This window comes from Macrotis lagotis, chromosome 4, assembly GCF_037893015.1.
Source record: "Macrotis lagotis isolate mMagLag1 chromosome 4, bilby.v1.9.chrom.fasta, whole genome shotgun sequence".
In the NCBI taxonomy this organism is placed as follows: domain Eukaryota; kingdom Metazoa; phylum Chordata; class Mammalia; order Peramelemorphia; family Peramelidae; genus Macrotis; species Macrotis lagotis.
Genome location: NC_133661.1, coordinates 99,614,598 through 99,631,239, shown reverse-complemented (window position 1 = coordinate 99,631,239; position 16,642 = coordinate 99,614,598). Strand labels below are relative to the sequence as shown.

Here is a 16,642-nt window from a genome sequence, read left to right as displayed (position 1 = left end):
AAAACATAAAATTTCAGAACTCAGTCTGAATGAATGCAGTCTGGTAGTTGCAGGGAATGAATGATTCTCAACCTCAAAGCAAAATATAACCACTTTCCCATCACCTGGAAGACTTATTTGTCCATTACTGTGTTCCTTATATCAGAAGTAAACCATAACAGGCTTTTCTGAACTTGATGAACAAAAAATAATTTTTTGCCAAAGCTCAGACTAGAAGATAGGGGAGAAACTGGCACATTGAGCAGGGGAAAGGATAAGCAATGAAGTCTCACAGTAATTAGCAACTTCTATGAGCATCCTTCTTGGGCATTTTTCTAAGAAACCAACAAGGCCCAGTAGCTTAGAATTTCAAATAAATTTTGGGACCAACGAATGCTAACTTTTTAAATGTCTCCACTTGTCTTCATCATTTTAGTTTTTACTCTATTAAAGTTTAAAACATCAATAAGACTTTTGGGACACCCTATATTTTATTTGTTCACAGATGTTTATTTTGCATCTCTATGTTAAACACTATACTGAATAATTTGATCCTCAAAGCCTTGGGAAAAGGGCAAATCAGGTATCAAAAAGTGAAATTAATGAAACATTTAATAATCAGTTATTATGGGGGAATGTCCCATGCTAAGTGCTAATGATACAGACAGAAAAGTATGGCTGTCCCTGCTCTTAAAGAGTTCACATTCAGACTGCAACAAGTCAGATGGAGAAGTTCCATGATTCTTAGGCTATAGTAGCAAAGCAGATGTTAATTCCTCTTTAATGTAATTTTTGCTGATAAAAAATACCACTTTCTAGGGGCAGCTAGGTGGCACAGTGGATAGAGCACCGGCCCTGGAGTCAGGAGCACCTGAGTTCAAATGCGACCTCAGAAATTTAATAATTACCTAGCTGTGTGGCCTTGGGCAAACCACTTAATCCCATTGCCTTACCAAAAAAACAAACTAAAAAATAAAAAAAAAATACCACTTTCTAATGGAAGACTGCTGGACTTTTGGCTCTTCGGTGATGGTGACTGTAGCCCTTACAGAAGAAGTGGTCTGACTGTATATATCCTACAGGATTGTCCCCCAGAATGATGACATTCACTAGATTAGAGCATGAGGCTTACTGCCCTCCCTTCCCCTTATCACATTCTATCCTGTTCATATTTCTCTGCTTACACGCCCTAAACCCTCCTTCTCTACTTACACACCCTAACTAACCCCTCTTGTTTGTTTGTAAACTCAGCTAGGGTTCTTTCAAACTGGTAATCTCACAAGGTTTTAGGACAGAATAAGTGTTGAATGAACTGCAAAATCACAGCCTTTTATAGTAGGCTGTGTTATTTAAATGGTTGTTCCTCATGCCCCTTTCACAAAGATAGGGAAGACAAATTGCCAGCTATTGCCCCGGTCTCCCTGGGCAAAAAGTGTTTCATTTGGGAAAATATAGAAAGCAGACTCTTCTTAGTCACATTAAAATCATTTACACTTAAATGTGGTTCTGGCTGAATAATTCATGGAAATAAAAATTTCAGATCAACCCAATTACTTCCACCAAAGGCAAGCACCTCCCAGGAGTCCAGAAGGGGCTAGCTTTAGGAGTACAGAATTCAAACATGAACCTCCTATCAACAAGGTCATTAGCAGTGTACACTTTCTTCTTCTAGAGTTGATTTGTGAAGAATGATTTTAATCCTTAACAATCCTCTCCCCACTTCCCCCTTTCCTGGAACTCCTTGCTCTGAGATAAGCATTTCATTCTCTTCTGATACATCTAAAACTCAGAGCATTACAGTCAGATAAGACCTTAAAGGTCATCTAATCTAATAGTTCTCAACATTTTTCAGTCTCTATACTCATTGACCTTCAGGAAACCTTTCTATACCCCTTATTCAATATGAAATGAAACTAAAGTGTAAAGTTCACAAAGTATATGCATGTAAAAATTAAATTAAGTAATTTCAATAAAATGTTTTTATTAGCAAATTTTCTCATTTCCTCTTTATGAGCTTCTCATGTCTCCTGGGTTCCCAGCATGGTCCAAGTCAGGAATACCTTATATTATACAATTCCCTTCTCATATAATAATACCTTTATCTCTGCAATTTATAGGATATTGAGGTTCTACTGGCTTGGGCATTCAAGCTCTCTCTTTGATTCTATGTTCTAGTCCTTCTGAATTCGTTATAATAAGTGGCTCCCTACCCAGAATTGTCATGGAAGACAGCTTAAGAAATAATATGAAGATCAGTTCAATGCCTCTTTCCTTTTTAAGTCTCTCATCCTCCTCTTTACTTGTTTTTCTCCTCACTTTGCCTATGACTCAATCCTATTAGTGGCAGACATAAATATTTTCTATTCTCTAGTGGTGAAACTTGCTCAGTTATTTATTGAGCACCTACAAAGAGGTTACTGAGCCTTGTCCTTAAGGAAACCTTTAAATACCCCACTGATCAGTATACCTCAGAAGCTAGGCTGGAATTCTATCCAGTAAGGGTCAGTATAAGGTCCTCTTGGTAAAGAAACTCCTCATACCTATAGATTAATAAAGGTTTTGTAACTCATAGGATTAGAATGTGGTTTAGGAGCACTTTGAGGTGAAGTGAACTGCCCAGGATCACACAGCCAGCATGTGTCAGAGGTGGAAACTTAACCAAGGTCTCTATGGCTCCAAGGCTGGTTCTCTAATCACTATGCTTGGATTGTTCTCAGGCACTCTTTACAGTTTTACAGTATATTTACAGTTTCCAGAAATCACAGCATCAGGGCTTCTTTCAAAACTGTTTCCTCATGCATCTCATTAAAGGAAGAAATCAGCATCTTTTCTTGACCCAAAAGAAATGCCTTCATGGCCTGTTTCTATTCAGATGTCTCTTTGATCTTAGTGGGATAGTTTACTTCTGAACTTGATACCTGCAAAAATAAACTCTCCCTGAAATGAATATCTCCATTCATTCCAGTAGGGTGGGAGAGTTGGGGGGGAGGGAATACAGAGAACGTGGGAACAGAGGAGGGGAAGAGGAATTTGCATGTTTCAATAAGAAAGTAGTGATAAAGAGAGAAAACATGAACAAACAACACATTTGGACTCAAGGTATTTATGAGAAGAACTTCAGTGAGAATATGAAGGGAACAGCAACTCACCCTGGAAACGCTGAATGATATACAGAGACATATCCAGTTCTCTTTCATATTCTCTCTCTGTCTCTGATTCTGTCTCTCCCTCTCTCTCATCAAATAATAAACATAAGGACTGAATTCTATATCTGAATTCTGATAATTCAGAGAATTTACTTCTATCAGTTCATACCAAGAAGAAAAATTTCCTTCAAAAAGATCCAAAGTGAACTGTAAAACTGCTAGGTGGCAGGACTGATGATGACCTTTATTGTCTCAAGAGCAGAGTAGTTGTATACCAAACACAAAGCAAGGATAGAACCAAGTGGGCAAAATGAGACAGAGAAAGGATTGCAGTGCCAGTAGCTGTGTCATCTCTGTTCTTCAGGGTCAGGGGAGTACAGACATTAGTTCCCATTTTAAAAAATCATTTCAAAGTCTTTAACTTTTATTTAAATTTTTTCAAGCTCTTTAACCAACCCAAATCTGGTAGGAGCATCAAGGCAGCAATAGCCCAAGAAGTAAAATGATCTTGTTCAGATAAAATAGAAATTAAGTCCAAACAAGCACCTCTTTCAGAAATGCCTTTATTGGCATTAACATTGATCTGGTTTTTCTTTGAGATGTTTGCTAACAAAGTATTTAGCCCAGTGCCATAGAAGGCACTTAATAAATGTTTACTGAATTGAACTGAATATATCCAAGTATTTTCTATATGCTTACCACTGAGAAGAATTCAAGAGACACAAGAGATTTACTGTCTCGAGAAACTGGCAATCTTGGAGAAAAGACCAACACATGTGGAATAATTGCTGTATAAAACAATAGAGTATATGAGTCACTGCTAAGCATTACAGCAAGGCAGAGAGAACCATGGCCTGGGAATCAGGAGGCCTGGGTCTTATTCCACAATTCACCACAATTTATTTTTAATAGGCTATTCCTGGCGGAGAGGGACACTCTCTACCTTTAATATTCTAACTAACCCCAAAACTGTGGGAAGCTCTAGATCAGAATTGCCAAATGCTCCCCAGGAACCTGTCAGCAAGCTCCCCAGTGTGATCTGAACCAAATTAATGTTTAACAAATTTTTTACAAAATACAACATAAACAAATTGTCGATATGTTGCCCCCAGGGATCTTTCCATTTTCAATTTGAGGCTGTTCCAGGAGTTCAGAAGTCAGAACTTAGCTGGAGAAGGTTGAGGAAGACTTCAAGAAGGTGACTTCTGTCACTTACTATGTGATCTTGGGCAAGTCATACACTTGGGATCTCAGTTATAGCATTTGTAAAGTGAGAACCCCTATAGATTTATTTTATTTATTTGTTTATTTATCTCCCCCCCCATTTGTAAGATGTGGTTTCCTTGAAGGTCCTTCTAGAAAGATTAAATCTGTGATCCACGCACCCAAGACTGATGGGATAAAACTAGGTTTAAAAAAAAGAGGAGGAAAAAGCAGGAAAATCCCCCAGCTTTGAATTCAACTAGACAGAGTATGTCAATGGGAAGGTTTCTCTCTCCTGAAGGACAGGTTGTAGCAAAGATGAGAGTCAGAGTCTACCAAATCCTCTCAGACTTTTAAGATTTTCCTATTCTTTCTTATACACATTCTGTTTTTATACAAACAAAAACTGAAACAGTTTCTTTTTCCCTTGAATTGACCAGAACATTCCTGAGACTGTAACTTCCTAAAAGCTGCCTTTTCCAGTAACCCTACCTAATTAATTCCTGCAAAACAACCAGCTGCCCTCATGATCCTAAGCCCAGAAGCCAGCAACTCGACGATTGCTAGGAGGGTCTTTTCTTCTCTTGGGTTGAAACTCAGACGCTTGATGACACATGAGCAACTCCACACACGACCTCTTGGCAGCAGATAACCGATGGCCTTGACAAAGGAGAAGGGAAAACTTCCAAGGATACATCTGTAGTCTGGTCACTTTGAGGATGATCGTGGAAGACCCAAACAGCTGATTATGCAGATTCCCAGACTTTAGGGGCAAATAGGAGGAAATGAGGACAGCAGTGTGTCCACAGAAAGGCAATCTCAGAACTTGGTTCAAAAGTCACTAAATAATGACACCTGGTAGTAATTAAAAGAGTCTTCTATATTCTTCTTCCCTTTCAGCCTTGCCCTTGATAGAAGGTCAAGAAATTAATGCTTTTCTGACAACAGGCAACTCCAAGTTATGCTTCCTTCATGCTTCCCTGTTTGTTACTCAAATGAAACAGGTTTGGTTCATTTGGTCCAGACACAAGCCACCCTCTCCTCCTATTACATCCTTCCCTCTAGTTTTCATTTGAGTTTTGATTTCCGAAAAGACAAGCCCAATAATTTCTGGTCACAAGAGACCTATTACAAACATCCCAACCAACTTTCAAGGACGACTTCTATCTTAGCAAGTCAAGTATCCTTGATTCCTATCCTGAAGTCTGAGTTTGACTGTCTGGTTGGTTCTAAATTTGCTGGTAAAGCAAGACTGGTCTGAAGGTATGAGCTATATTTCTTTCAAGCATAGTCATTTCTATAGATCATCTTGGGTCTACAGAGTCACTTGGAGGAGCAGAAACAATTACAGATCTGGAGTCACAGAGTGTAGATTCAAATTCTGACTGCTGTTTACCTTTGTAACCTTGGGGAATTTATTTAACCTCTCTGGACCTCATCTATAAAATGAGAAGGTTAGAATAAAGGACATTTGAAATTCCTTCCAGATCTAAATTTATGCCCTTAATTTCTTAATGTTATTTTATTTTTTCCAATTACATGCAAAAAAATTTCCAATTACATGAATTTCAACATTCATCTTTTTGTAAGCTTTTGAGTTCCACATCTTTCTACCATCCTCTCCTCTCTCCCCCCCTCTCCATGGCAGCAAGTAATCTGATATATAACCTTAATTTCTTAATTGGGGGTAGTTACTGGTGCAGTAGAGAAATGTACTTGAAGTCAAGAAGCTCAAATTCTACCCAAGTCACTCAGTAGCTATATACTTTTTTCCCTCTGTTGAACACTTTATTTACCTGTTGCCTTCTCATATGACTTCTTTTTTTTGAAAGAAAGATTTTATTTATTTTGAATTTTACAATTTTCCCCCCATTCTTGCTTCCCTCCCCCCACCCCCACAGAAGGTATTCTGTTAGTGTTTACATTGGTTCCATGTCATACATTGATCTCAGTTGAATGTGATAACAGAGAAATCATATCCTTATGGAAGAAAAATAAAGTATGAGATAGTAAAATTACATAATAATAATATAACACTTTTTTTTTCTAATTTTACGGTAATAGTCTTTGGTCTTTGTTCAAAGTCCATAATTCTTTCTCTGGATATAGATGATATTCTCCATTGCAGATCACTCAAAATTGTCCCTAGTTGTTGCACTGAAGGGATGAGCAAGTCCATCAGGGTTGATCATCACCCCCATGTGGCTGTTATGGTGTACAATGGTTTTTCTGGTTCTGCTCACCTCAATCAACATCAGTTCATGCAAATCTTTCCAGGCTTCCCTAAATTCCAATCTCTCCTGCTTTCTAATAGGACAATAGTGTTCCATGACATACATATGCCACAGTTTGTTAAGCCATTCCCCAAGTGAAGGACATTCATTTAATTTCCAATTTTTTGCCACCATAAACAGGGCTGCTATAAATATTTTTGTACAAGTGATGTTTTTACCCTTTTTTATCATCTCTTCAGGGTATAGATTCAGTAGTGGTATTGCTGGGTCAAAGGGTATGCACATTTTTGTTGCCATTTGGGCATAATCCCAAATTGCTCTCTAGAAAGACTAGTTGAAATTACCTAGCTGTGTGGCCTTGGGCAAGCCACTTAACCCCATTGCCTTGCAAAAACCTAAAAAAAAAACCAAATAGAAAGACTAGATGAGTTCACAGTAGCTATATATGTCCAAGTCATTTAACCTCTGCTGCCTCAGTTTTCTTATCTGTGAAATGGAGATAGCAATAGCATTTACCTTTCAGGGTTGTTATTAGATTAAATAACCTAATATTTGTAAAGTATTTTGCAAAACTTGAAACACTAGTACATATATGCCAGTTATGAGTGACTTTTATTAATTTTCCCTCAAAACAACTGCCCCATATATAAATGCTTTCCCTCCACACTGATGCTAATGTCTCTAGGATCTAGTCTCTGAAAATTGCTATGGACAAAAAAATACCACATTCTTTAGATAATCCAGAGTTCAGCTCTAGATCTAATTCGGTCAAACTCTAGATATAACTCATCACCAAGTCTACACTCAAAAACCTCTCCAGATTGATGGGATCTAAGCTAACACAATCAGGTATCAATTAATGCATAATACAATCTCATGAAGTGGTCACATGAATCCCAATTTGCAGTATTCAAGGTTTTAATTATATAAATTATGGCAATTGGTTCTAGCCTAGTGGAAATATTCAGTGCAGATTCAAAGAATGTGACTACTTAATGGGGATTCCCTATTTCTAAGAATATGAACTGAAGTAGCCTTTAAGAACTCTTTGTCAATTCCATAAGAGAGAAAATGTTTAATTCACTCAATTATTAAGGAAGAATATTCTTGTAGTAGATCAAAACCGGTAAAGTCTCTCCCTTCTTTTTCACAACCAAATCCTACACATCATAGGCCTCCCACAATAGTTATAAGATTCATTTTTTTCTTCTTCTGTAAAAAGAAGAGACTTATAGTACCTACATTACAGGACTATGGTAGGGAAGAATTTTACAAGTCTTAAAGTGATTATAGTTTTGAGAGGTTGTTTACCCTTCCTTCAATCCCATCTCTGATCCCTTCTCAGACCAATATGATTTCTTCTTCCTTAAAATTCTAATGGCACTCATCTATTCTATTCACTAGGCATTTATTATATATTACACTTATTTATATTGGTATTATTTATTAAATTTCAATGTCTGGGTATACTCTCTCTCCAACTAGATAGTTAACTTCTTGAGGACATTACCCACCTTCTACATCTACTCAGTACCTAACATATAGTAGTGATGTATTAATTTTTTTTTTTTACTGATTGGCCTCTATCAGCTTCTAGCAAAAAAATAAATGGTAAAGAATAAGACAGTCATCAAGAATAAGAATGGAAATCTCCCACACCCTTGTGGTCCTTCTTTCTCCAACTAGGCCAGATCAAGTTCAGAATGATGGACCACTCCTTAGCAGAACATGTCTGTATCACTGAATGGCTGTAGGGAGGACTTTCACATTTCCTTTCTCCCCCACATTTTTTCTTTTTCATTGCTTTTCCTCATCTTACAGTGGAAGGGTTGGGGTAATAATTATGTTGTTCATTCTGGAAACTGAAGGCCCTTGTGAGTGCTTTCCATCACTGTTCTGTTAAAGTTCAGAGTTCTCTGGTCAGGGCTGACAGCTTGTCAATAAGATTCTTGTTTTAAAACTTCCAAGGCCCACGCAAATCTGGTTCAGTTCAACTGTCCAATTCATTGGCTGTGACCATTAAGAATCTTTGTCTCTTCAGCTGGCCTCCTCCCCCAGGTTTTCTCATCTTGAGGTAATCTTGCCTTTTGGTCCCTGGGTTCACACCCTTAAACTTCTCATCACACCAAAAAAGCTATTCTTCAACTGTTTCCCTGCTGTTTTACACATATATTTATATTTATTCAGCTGCATTTGCTGGAGGCCCACAATAAAGGATGATTTCCCAATATTAAAAGTCAGAGGTGTACATTTCTTATACTCACACTTTGCCTTCCTTTCTTTCTTCCTCTCCCTCTTTTTCTCTCCCTCTCCCCCTCTTTCTCTTCTCATTTTCCCTCTCTCCCTCCTCTTTCTTTCCTATTTTCCTCTTTCTCTCCCCTTCTTGCTCTTTCCCCCTTTGTCCTCACCTCTCTAAAACACACACACATATACCCTTCCTAGTCTGGGTAATTTCACCCTTCCTCAGACAACCCAGTGGCACCCAACTCCCAGCCTTGCCACATTAAATACCAAACAGTACAGCTTCTCAATTGGGAAAGTCCATCAGAGTTCATAACTCCTGAGGGCAAGGGATCTGACAGATTCAGTCTGGGATTCTAGATGTGTATCATAATACATGTGAGGAAACTGAAGCCCAGAAGGATTAAGGGCCTTGTTTAAGGGGCCACTAATGCCATATCAGACACTTTTGTCACATTACATACTGTCCTCTAAGGTGGCTATTGACACTCTTATCTTCTCTTGCCCTACCAGACAAAATCAGTGGTGTTACAGGGGCAGGAGGACTGAGTTTGGAGGCAGAAGACTTAGGTTTGAATGCTGGCTCTGCTACTTATCAACCATATGATCTGAGTTGTTCCACCACCTTCCTGAGTTTTAGTTTTCTCATCTATAAAATGAAGACATTGGACTGGATGACTTCTATGGTACTTTCTTCACTCTAAATCCTATGACTTAATGATGTAGATGATGAAGTTCATGAAGGTAGTGGCCTTTGTTTTGTATTCTCTGTTGAGTGAATAAAAGAAAAACATTTCACAAGACCTAGTTCTGTCTGTAAGTCAGCTGGTACATTTTATTGTTGAAGCCAAGTATTGTGATTCAGTATTCTTGAGAAAAGGTATGCTTTCAAAAATTTCTACATTCAGTCAAAGAGGATGTCACCTGACAAATGCTTCCTTGTCCAAAAGGATTGAAATATTTTAGCCCCCCAAAACTTGGGACTAGGAGAATTTCTGTGCAGTCATGATAAGTCCTGGGATACTTTTAATTCTCTCCTTCACTTCTCTTATTCTTCAAACTCATGTCTAGTATTGGCATTAATAGTCTTCTGCTTTGGCTGGCTAGGTGGTTCAATGGATAGAGAACCAGCCCTGGATTCAGGAGGACCTGAGTTCAAATCTGAACTCAGACACTTAATAATTACCTAGCTGTGCGACCTTGGGCAAGTCACTTAATCCCACTGCCTTGTAAAAAACAAAAAAAGACAAAACAAAGTCTTCTGCTTTTAAGTAAATCTAATATCTATAAAAATAAAAAAATAATAACCATAAGTTTTTCCAAAGGATTCTTCACTTTACAAAGCTATTTTCACAAACTATTCCTTTAAAAAGTCTATTTCTACCATTTCCCAAAATACAGTTCAACATGACAAAAGCTTGTCCAATAAGCATGTGCAGCAAACTCTGATGCAATTTCCCAAGCTAACTTTGGAACATACTCAGGTATTCTATGACTGTTTTTCTGACCTTGTATCACATGGTTAAGAAAGAGTCCTCTCTGATTGCTCATCTATAACTGAAAATACATAGAAAAGACTTCCATGAAGCAGCTCTGTCCCCCTTTCCTGGTAGTGATGGGGGCAGGGGCCTGGCTTAAGTCTGTGGGTGATGCCAGCTGCCTATCTTGCCATTCAGGTTGTCACAAAACTATGAATATGGCACCCCATGTATTTTTTTCAATTCTTAGGTGGAATATTAAAGGAATGGATTAAGCTGGGACCTTGTAAGCTTCAAAAGAGTCACCAGGGGGTTTCTGGGAAACCAAACCAGGTAAGATCCCAATAAAGCCCAGAGAAACAACCTGCCTGCCCTGGTCCACAAGTGAATTAATTCTGAGACATCATGTCCTGCTTCAGCAAGGGACTGACTCCTTCCATTGACTCTGATGCATTTGAAAGTAAACTTGATAGAGCTAAATGTGTTGTAGTTGCCACTTTAGTTTCATCTCACTCTCTTCAGAGACAGGTGGGATTGGAAAAATATTCCAAGTCAGAGGGGTATGTTTGTACTTCTGGTCTTGCTATATCTTTTCAGTAAATATCTTTTAAAAAGGCTAATGGCTATCAGTTGGGCAAATGATACTGGGATGCTAGGTCAATTGATGATATAAGATACTAACTATAACCAGTTTTGATACTCAGGAGAACATACAAGACTGGGAGCAAAGAACATCAGAATGATAATTCAATTCCTCAAGAAGAAGCCTTAAAATACTGAAGGGAAGATGTATCTAGTCTTGTCTGGGTAAACCTGATTCATCAATGTAAGTGAGATTAGGCAACCTAATGGATAAATTTATGTAGATAACCTCTCAGAAATATGCCCATTAAATGAGTCATACCCATAAACACACACACACACACACACACACACATACATACACACCTATGTATATATTCACAAGTTGGTTTTATACATACACATACAGAAGAGTATAACATCTACTTACATTTACCCTAGCTTACTCCACTTGACTCTCTACCAACTTATAGAATCCCTTTTCTTTGATATTCACTCAAGACCACTTTCTACATGGATAACTTCCTGTTAGCCCCATTGTTAGTGTCCCCCTCCCAAATTACCTTGGATTGAGCTATTTTATATTAACACATCCCTGTTGTCTTCCTCTTTGGAAGGTAAGATCTTGTAATAGAGATTATTTCATTCATGTTCTGTTTGTGTTCACAGTCTAACATAATGGTGGTACATAAAAGGGAAGGAATAAATGCTCCCTGTCTCTGTTCAAAGTTAAGCATCTAAAGGACTGGGGACACATCTTTCATAGTTATGTGTATGTAGCTCTAGATTCATCTGGGTGACCTGGACTAGCTAACTTCACTGTACTCCATAACCCTTAATCTCATCCCAAGATGAAGGAGAGCATATAATGACTCATTTGGATAAATCAACATAACTACAAAAATAATTCAAAAGCATTTTTACTAGGAGAATATTAGGAGAGTAGAGAATGGGGGAGGGAGAATTAAACAAATAGCTGTTTTGTGGAGATCAGATTCTAGCATTTCCCTTACTTCTTAAAAAGCCCCCCAAACTGTCCTGTTAAAGTGAAAATTTCAGAACCAAAAAGTCTTAGATGCATTGATCACCATTCTCAATTTACAGGTGAGGAAACTGAGACCCAGGGAAGTTGAGTGACTTGCCCAAGAAAACACAGTTAATAAATGGCAGAGCTAGGATTTAACCTCAGGTCCATGGACTCTGATGTTTCCCCATCAATCTATCTCACCAGACATTCCATAATCTGAGGATGCTTGGAATTTGAAGTGGAAGGCAATGGGATGGAAGGACACAGAAAACAGACCAGCCTTACAAGGATCAAGCATTGCTGCCGTCTGATCCAGACAAAGGCTTTCTTCGGGTCCTGGAAGGGGCTTTGTTTGCCCACAACAGCATTAGAAAATTCTTTAAATGGAATTCCTCAGAAGAGTAGCTTCATTCATAGTCAGCTGAGGCCCACTATTCTTGTGGGAGGTGCAAAGGTCTAGCCTGGTTGCTCTTTATATGGCAAATCACACAACTGGTACAAACAACTTTAGTCTTAATACAAGAGGATGCTGAGGTCACTAGAGTTCACATTTCCAGTTTCAGAAATGCTGTAACAGGCCAACAAGATGGATAGGCTGTCTGGTTCTTGTTAGCTCAGTATGCAAACTTAAGAATTTGAGAATCACATTAAGAAATGTGACAAACAAAAGGACCAGGTGAGGAGATACCACATGCCATCATAAATATTTCCACATCTCTTTCCCAGTCAAAGGAAGGCTAATACCCCAGAACCAATAGTGTGGTAAGGATAAGTTATTTAGTCCAAGCTCCCAGGCAGTTTCCCAGACAGACATCCAAGAAAGGACAATTAACTTTCATATGAAGTTCTGTGATAATGGTTTTGGAGCTCTATTGCCAATAAAAAATATTTTATATAAAACCCAAATGTCTTCTGCCCCCTCATCTTCCTATAAGTTGGATATAGAAAACCTTTTATATCTTTGATGAAGGTTGGTTTTAAAAATCTACTTCCAATTCCCATCACCTTCAAATACAAAATGTGAAAGGAAAAGTTCCTGTGTATAAAGGCTTATGAACCCCATCAGAAAATAGTTACTACACATTAGAAAGTTACTAATATTGCCTAGTCTTTTTACAGAGAAATACTGTAGCAAACTGTCTCTTTTGGCTCCAGAAAATAGTTTTGAGGGAAAACAAGAGTAGAAATTCACTGAGATATCAGAGCAGCTTCTTCTTCCTCCACCACATGGCCTCAGGGTTTAAAATAATATAACTAAAACAGGTTGATGATTTGAGGAGCAGTCATGAGAATATCAGAGTACAATTTTCAATGTTAGAGTCATTCCTTTTGAGTGACTCTATTGTTTCATCAAATATGAAATGTCCAAAGTCACTAATAATCTGAGGAATGCAAATTAAAACAACTGTAAAGTATCACTTCATGTCCATCAAAGGCAAAAATAGCAAAGAGTGGAAAAATTCAATGTTGGCAAGACTGTGATAGGAGAAGCATATTAATTTGATGCTGGTAGAGTTTGAATTGGCTCAACCATTTGGGAAAGCAATGTAAGTTATAATAAAGTTATAAATTATTCATCCCCTTTGATCCAGTGATCCTACTGCTGTCCTCTAATGATAAAGATTTCCTATCAAAGTTATCTAGTCATATGAAAAACTGCTCAAAATCATTACTGATTAGAGAAATGCAAATTAAAGCATCTATGAGGTACCTAGCACCTCACAGACTGACCAATATGACCAGAAAGGACAATGAGAAATATTGGAAGGGATGTGGGAAATCTGGGGCATTAATACATTGTTGGTGGAGCTGTGAACTCATACAACCTTTCTGGAGAACAATCGGGAATTATGCCCAAAAGATAACAAAAATGTGCATACCCTTTGCTCCAGTAATACATCTACTGGGTCTATACCCTAAAGTGATCATGAAAAAGGGTAAAAACATCACTTATATTCATAGCAGCTCTGTTTGTGGTGGCAAAGAATTGAAAATCAAGGGGATGTCCATGAAAAGGGAATGGCTGAACAAATTGTGGTATATATACATTATGGAACACTATTGTTCTATAAAAAACCAGGAGGGATGGGATTTCAGAGAAATCTGGAAAGACTTGCATGAACTGATGCTGAGTGAGATGAGCAGAACCAGAAGAACACTTCATACCCTAACAGCAAAGTGGGGATGATGATCAACCTTAATGGACTTGCTCATTCCATCAGTGCAATAATCAGGGACAATTTTAGGGAATCTGCAACAGAGGATACCATATGTATCCAGAGAAAGAACTGAGGAGTTTAAACAAAGACCAGACTATTACCTTAAATTTTTTTTAACAGTTATCTTATGTACTACATCATTTTGCTATCTCTCATATTTTATTTTTTTCCTCAAAGATATTATGATAGGTAGAAACTACCATTGTATATAATTGGAAAACAAAATATTTATATAAAAATGTTAAAGATTTCCTTATCTAGACAAATAGACATTTTTGGATTGAATTAATTAGAATTTCCCCCCTCCTCATCCTAAAGCATGAATTTGATTCCCTGTAATTTTATACATTGATACTAACTCTATCCTCTTGGGCCCAGAATGAGTTCAAATCTCATTCTATATGAATGGGATTGTTAAATTAATTAAGGAGTAAGAAGTAGGACCTTGAAGGAATTGCGAAAGGGACAGATAAGTTATCAGGTTGTATAGTGACCTAGGTGACAGACTGAGTCAACTAGAATTATGCCTCACTTAACTTACCACTTAATTTGTCACTTAAATTGCCTCATTTTCCTCATCTGTAAAATAAGGATGAGAATACCTCTTACGGGCAGCTAGGTTGCACAGTGGATAGAGCACCAGGTCTGAAGTCAGGAAGACTCTTACTAGCTGTGGGACCCTGGGAAAGTCATTTAACCCCAATTGCTTCAGTTTTCTCATAAGTCAATGAACTGGGGAAGGAAAAGGAAAACCACTGCAGTACCTTTACCAAGAAAATCTTAAAAAGGAACACCAGGAGTCAGGAACAACTGAAATGACTGAAAAACAAAAATAGCATTTATCTTCCAGGGTTCTTCTGAGAATTAAACATAATGTGGTATATAAATGGTAGCTGCTATTTTGTTGTTGACTGAGTCTGTAAAAATCACAGAATATGAATGGAATGTTAGGTAGAACACTGTACTGGGCTTCCTCTAGCATGGTGTAAGGGAGTGAGGGATGACAAAAGTAAAGTACTAATAATATTCTACTAACAAAGCTTACTCTAGTGAGTACATTGAAAGCCAAAGTGCCATATTAGAGAAACAAAATAGTATTTTCTGACACTGGACTTCAAAAGTATTAATCACTGTCATCTAGATCATGAACTCCAGTGCTAATATCTTTTAACACAACTGAGTTCTCTAAAAACAGTTGAAGTCGCGGGAGGGATGAAAGAATACAAGGATGGAAACTACAACATCTAAGTTTAGGGAATAAAACAGATGTTAAGAATGTTTACACCCTTAAGTTCCTTTTTCCAAACTATCTAGCTCAAGAGGATTGAACTGAGAGATGACACAATTAATTAAATGGGTGGAGGACAGATTTTACAGTTAGGGAACCTAGAAGAAAGATACTTATCTATAATAGTTCTTGAAATCTTGGGGAAACTAGAGAAGCCAAAAACTCTTTAAAGCAAAGGAATAATGTGAAGAAAAGATAAGGGCAAAAGGGAGTCTTGGACAGATTTCTGCCACCTTTCTCCCTAGTTGATTAAGGAGAGGCACTGATAACCTGGAGGCAGGTCTTTTACAAAATTCCCCCAACTTTTGAATTCCTTTGTATGCACATCATCAATCCAAAATCCATCTCTGGGGAAACTGTGTAGGAGTTGTGAAGAAGGCTGAGATAAGCAGTGGATTTTGCAGAAATATCAACTTTTATATTCTAAAAAGGAACTAAAATTTGTAAACCTATTAAATGTCAAACAAAAGAGATAAATATTACCAGATCTCCCCATCAAGCAATCACTTCATTCTTGTTGGTTACACACCTGCTACAACTACTCATGGTCAAGTACTGAGGTGGAACTAGAACCAAAAGATTGGAGTTTTCATTAGAGAAGACCAGCTTGAGGGCTTTTCATGGGAAAGAAGACGGAAGGAATAAAATCAGCATTGATTGAGTGCTCAATACGTCCTGAGCACTGTCCTAAATACTTTACAAAAAGATGAGGGAACTGAGACAGAGGTCAAACTGTAAATTGGCAATATTTGCCTTGGACAGTTTTCTACTTACCCTGTTTTCTTCCACTTTTTCCTTTTTTTCAACTCAGGTAAGGGTTCCCTCATGATGTTTCCAGTTTAGCCAGATTTACTTATCAGTACAGATACACAGAGGACTTAGTTCTACCACACCAAAAATGCCTGGTCCTTTTATCAATGTCTGCCCATTGTTTTCTGATAGGCAATGACTTTTCTGATAAGCTTAGTAGGCTTATCAACTAACATCCCCAAGGAATTAGCAGAACTAATTACTTAAACCAAAGACATGATTTGGGGTAGACACCTCAATGTCTCTACACAGCCATCATATATGCTTGTATATGTTGTTACCCACTTTTGTAAGGGCTGGTCTCCTTTAATACAGCTGCTTTATTCTTACTATATTTTAGTTATATTTTATAAAATTATTAAATATTAGAGCTAGAAGAAACATTAGAAATCAACCTACCACTTTCATTTTATAGTTTGGAAGAGAATGATGTGG

At 37.7% G+C, this 16,642-nt stretch overlaps 1 protein-coding gene across 3 annotated transcripts in view; it reads right to left on the bottom strand.

Annotated features, from left to right (window-relative positions):
- Window positions 1-16,642, bottom strand: part of AFAP1L2 (actin filament associated protein 1 like 2) — a 130,369-nt gene that overhangs the window by 62,270 nt on the left and 51,457 nt on the right. The window lies entirely within an intron of this gene.